The 4,695-nt window shown below is 42.1% G+C and overlaps 2 long non-coding RNA genes across 3 annotated transcripts in view; both read right to left on the reverse strand.

The window, feature by feature from the left end:
* Positions 1 to 509: 509 nt before the first annotated feature.
* On the reverse strand, positions 510 to 3,108 carry LOC134435871 (uncharacterized). Of its 2 annotated transcripts, XR_010032116.1 has the most exons (4): positions 3,034 to 3,108; positions 2,221 to 2,319; positions 1,764 to 1,900; positions 510 to 1,211 (listed from the first exon to the last, which is right to left on the reverse strand). It is a non-coding gene; the product is annotated as an uncharacterized LOC134435871 (long non-coding RNA). The 2 variants fall into 2 exon arrangements; XR_010032115.1 differs by lacking the exon at positions 3,034 to 3,108 and having other exon boundaries at positions 512 to 1,211; positions 2,221 to 2,575.
* A 736-nt stretch (positions 3,109 to 3,844) lies between these two features.
* LOC134435872 (uncharacterized) overlaps positions 3,845 to 4,695 on the reverse strand; it is a 2,221-nt gene continuing 1,370 nt past the window's right edge. Inside the window, exons 2-3 of the long non-coding RNA XR_010032117.1 lie at positions 4,124 to 4,208; positions 3,845 to 3,998 (exon numbers count right to left, since the gene is read on the reverse strand). This is a non-coding gene — a long non-coding RNA (uncharacterized LOC134435872). The remainder of the gene's footprint in view (positions 3,999 to 4,123; positions 4,209 to 4,695) is intronic.

The following is a 4,695-nucleotide window of genomic DNA, read 5'->3' on the forward strand; positions in this document are numbered from 1 at the left end:
ACAGCTATCAGTCCTCTTGCGTTCCACAAATTGTACTAAAGTAAGGTTTTTAAAATATATATCTCTCTAAGGAAGATAGATTGATTCTTAACAGTTAAGAATGACCGTGATTAATTTCTATCTTGAAGAACAATAATGCATGAGGGTGCCAAAGGCAAAGACATGAGCCCAAATAGAAATAGGCCTACAATATCAATAATATCCAAGATCAATAATGATCGTTCATATAGGCTATACAAAGTGGTCCAACTGTTAAACTGTGCTTCAAAAGGCAATGCAAGTTACCTTTCATGATATATACATTAAAAAAAAGGAAACAATTCCAATTTTCAGTGATATTCATGCATTTAAAGTGGGATAAATGGATCCTAACATTATCAAACACAAGCAGGTAATTGGAGTGCTTCTGGGTCTTCACCTTTTTTCCTTGGTGCTCATCAGTGTAGGGACTGTCAAACTTGGTCCAGGAAGACAGATGCTGAGGCATTGTAGCCAAATAAAGTTAAAAAAAAAAAATGCAACCTTGAGTGCCTCTGCATCCGTCTTCCTGGATTCCTAACAGTGCTTCATTTATAACAAAACAATAATGCAAGTGGTGGTAGATCCCTTTTTAATCAATAATGGAAGCCATTATAATTATCAATATAATGAATATGCAGTTATTCATGTGGTAATTTATCCATTACTAGATACACAACACATACAAACAGTCATAAGTATATGCTTCAATAGACTGGCCTAACTGCATGGTTGTACCTAAACAGGAGGACTACTAGGGCATCGGTCTACAACCCCTTGGTGGCAAGGAAGATGGAGGCAAGGCAAACAATTACAGGCTGCCCTTTTAATGTATGCCATTGAAATGTTGACAAAATTATCCACTGTTGGCTCCTTAGTGGCACCTAGAATCCAGCTGACTAAATTATTAAGTACAAGAGGAACAGCTGTTTGTGCTTCACTGAACGTCTGTAGTCTTCTGCAGTGGGAGGCCATGGGAACAACGTTGTCCTTTTTCAGTGTTACTATCTGTCTGGCTCATTTTGCTGGACTGTCACAATCTGTTTCCACACCTAAGGGTAACATGTCGAAGACCATATCTGTTGACAAAGTCTGAGCAGCAAACAACAATTCAGGCATTCAGTATTACAAGTGGTGGGGGTGAATAACACAAGATGCCGGCGGTCATGTCGGAGTCTCCTCTTCAATGTATCCTGTCAATAACAACACATCAAACAGAAAAAATCATGAGTCATGAATACCGGCAAAGGGGGGCTTGATATTGTAGTTTCTTAACATGGTGGGCAGTGTGGCATAATGATTAGTGAGGTGGTCTTAAGATCAGACTAGGGTTCCTGACTCAAATCTCTGACCACTGCATACACCTCCATCCATGCCTAAAGTGCCCTTGAGCAAGGCATATATCCCAACATTGCTTTAAGGAAGGTAAACTATACTCTTTAAATTACTGTAAGCATTACTGTAGCATCACACTGCCATAAGACTTCTGCCTTCCTACTACAAAATAATACAGGTGGCAAGATGAACGGTCACACACATGTATGAAATTTGCCTTATTTCGACAAATAATAAATTGCCTTGCAAACACCTGTAGCTTGAAACAGACAACAACTCCACTTGACTGAACCAGGCCAATATGTATTCCTCAATTTGTCTCATTACTTAGAAAATAATATATTATAAAGTACATGTGTGTTGGGCACACCCTTGTATGTGTATTTGTGTGAAGTTAAGATATGACTTACTGTTGATTCTCTGCTCTGGCAGGATCCCTCAAAACCTGGTATTCCGTGGGTAGCAACTTTTGGGTAACTGCACCTCGAGATCCACACAGTCAATGTCCTTGATATGAAGGTCCTGTGTAGGTCCTTTACTTCAGGAGCTTGCACAAAAGAAAAAAAAAAAGAATGTAGCTGGCAGACAAACAGTAGCCTATATTTTCGCTGGTGAACTGGTACAGTTGCATATTGTTAAGATCAAGCAAACAGACATGATCCTCAATAACATTCACACTACCTATTACAATCAGTGTGTTAACTTGTGACAACAGATTGTAGGCCTAATAGACTGCTGGATATTGTTAACACAGACCCCCCTCAATAACTCAGATGGGGTGGGGAACAGTCCTTAACTCAAACACAACATTTGGCTATGGTAAAGTACAACCAAGACATCTTTCCACAGATGATAGAACTAGCTTACCTGCCGGTGTGTCTTTGATGAAACCTTTTTGTCTGTCAGATGTGTTCTCCTAGCTTGCCAAAACAATACCTGAAGGCCTTCCCTTTGTCACGTTTCCCCCTGTGGAAAATCAGTACGTTATTCTTCAATCACAAAGCAATTAAGTCCATATAAACTAGCTTCTTAGTGTTATTTCCACATCAACGGAACAATTAATTCAACATAATTGAGCAAGTGCGTTGTGAGAGATCATCGTGGGGCTCGATTGACTGGAGATGGTTTCTCGGAATGCTCACCGCACTGAAGTGTTTGAGAATACAATCACGCACAAGAATGAGTCTCAGAAGTGTTTTCGTTGGTTTACTCGGTGTATTAACTGTCTGAATACACGGTATCACTCCACCGGTATGGCACCACCATTAGCTCCATAACATCGATGTTATTTTAGTGCGACGCCATGCTGGTCTCGTCGAAGTGCAGTGTACTAATTTCCAAAGTGTAAAATTTTTCAGCATGTGTATCCTCTAGCCACCGTACACAGCCGTTTATCTGTCATTCCCAGTCAATCAGCCCCACGTTCATCTCACACAACGTCCATGTAAACTTCAATCTTACGACCACATACTTTGTTTAGATAGTCAACATTAAAGACTGTAAACTGAGATTAAAAAGGCGGGTCGGGGCGACAAGTCCATCTGTCGGGGCGACAAAGTCCGGGGCGACAGTCCATCTGTTACAATGGCAACCGGGTGAAGCGTTTACCAAATCATTACCGTCATCTTTTAGGAATATACTTTACACACACCCTGACGTTGTTAAGAGCATGCCACTTACCATTATATGAGGTGAACCTCGTCCACTCCGAGGACCTTGTCTTGGAAGACAACACGTCGCGTTCAGCAAAGCCATCTCCTGACTGCTCCGAAGACCAACTGGCACTGACGACATATTTTTATATTTGCTGGGTTATCGACGCCCAGTTGCATGGCAGTGAGTCCAAAATTGCTCGCCTCCTTCGCCTGGTCTACCATTAGGGCTAACAAGGGCGAGACGACTACCGGTACTACCATCGGGTTTTCAAAGAGCCCCATCATTTCGGATACCAGTGGAGTTAACTGGTAGATAAGACTTTTGCCATAGCCTGTCGGTAACACGGCGAAAACGTCCTTCTTAAAAATGAATGAACGTAGAGCCTCCTCTTGCTCACGTTTTAACGAAAACCCCAAGTCTAATTCTTCCAAAACTGATGCCAATGAAGAATCAAACGAGCGCTGTTCCATTGCCGCCGCCATCTTTCTTGTGCTTTCTCCACTGCCCAGCGTCTCACTGCTATGTCGTCACTCCCTCAAAACCCCGCCCCAGAACCCTCTGCCCCGCCCGCGTTGATTCAAAACACATCTCTGCGTTGTGATTGGTTTAGTTACCATCTTGCCAGATTCAGGGCAAGATTCAAAATGAATAGTTGTTCGATACCAGACCCACCCGCAGCTGAAAACTTTTCAGCGTCCAGCAGGTGGCGCTGGTTTACCAGGCTAATACAATACATAAAAAAAGTGTTAAACAATGGCTTCTAAGCAGTGGCTTACATAGTTCAACACTTCCACCTAAATGATGTATGTGTAAATCATATGCAAGTAGGCAACACTTACCAGGTGCTCCATTGGCCAATGAAACTAGGAAAGGTCCATGGAACTCTTTTACGAGCTCCTCAAAAACCTCGGCGTCTACCTCTGTGTTAGACTGGTCATAAACTTTGAGGTCCAACCATCTGTCTTCGGGGATGTTGAACTTCAAACTCACTGGAGTAAAAAATAAACAGTGCACAAAATGATCTGATGAGAAATAATTGCAGTATGTCACCACTTTAAGTTACATTAAGCTACATTAAGATAGGCCTACTTTCAATTCAAATTAGGCGACTAACCTTCTCTCAAGAAATCATCAAACGTCAGTTCAAGCATCTTTATGTACTTCTGCACTCCACCAAATGAGACACGCAACAGCATTTTCTGTTAAATTTGAGAAAGTTGAGAAACTGTTAATTCCCGTCAACATATTCACACATTAACACACTCACACAGTTGGATCAGGAACACTAACAAGCTGGTTTGTAGGATACCTGTATGGGAGGCACTGATCAGAACATGAAACACAGTCATCCTTTTCCATGTCCTTATGAACTTCTTAAAGCCAACTAAGTTGCCTCAACACTACACATCCACATAACATCTGTTAAATAGATGATTGCATATAATTCTTCAGCAAAACATGGGAAAACAGGTAAATTGCTCCTAATTGCAGTATCCAATCACGCGGCCTCTCTCTCTCCCTCTCTCTCTCTCGCTCGCTCAGACACACACACACACACACACACACACACACACCTTCCCCATCACACTCTCTCCTCGGTTCACCCATTTGCGCTGGCCTTCAGCTGCACCGGTGTTCTAAACAAAACAGTCGTCAGGTCACACACACACACGACAGAGCGAGCCT

Source organism: Engraulis encrasicolus, chromosome 20, assembly GCF_034702125.1.
Source record: "Engraulis encrasicolus isolate BLACKSEA-1 chromosome 20, IST_EnEncr_1.0, whole genome shotgun sequence".
Taxonomy (NCBI): Eukaryota; Metazoa; Chordata; class Actinopteri; order Clupeiformes; family Engraulidae; genus Engraulis; species Engraulis encrasicolus.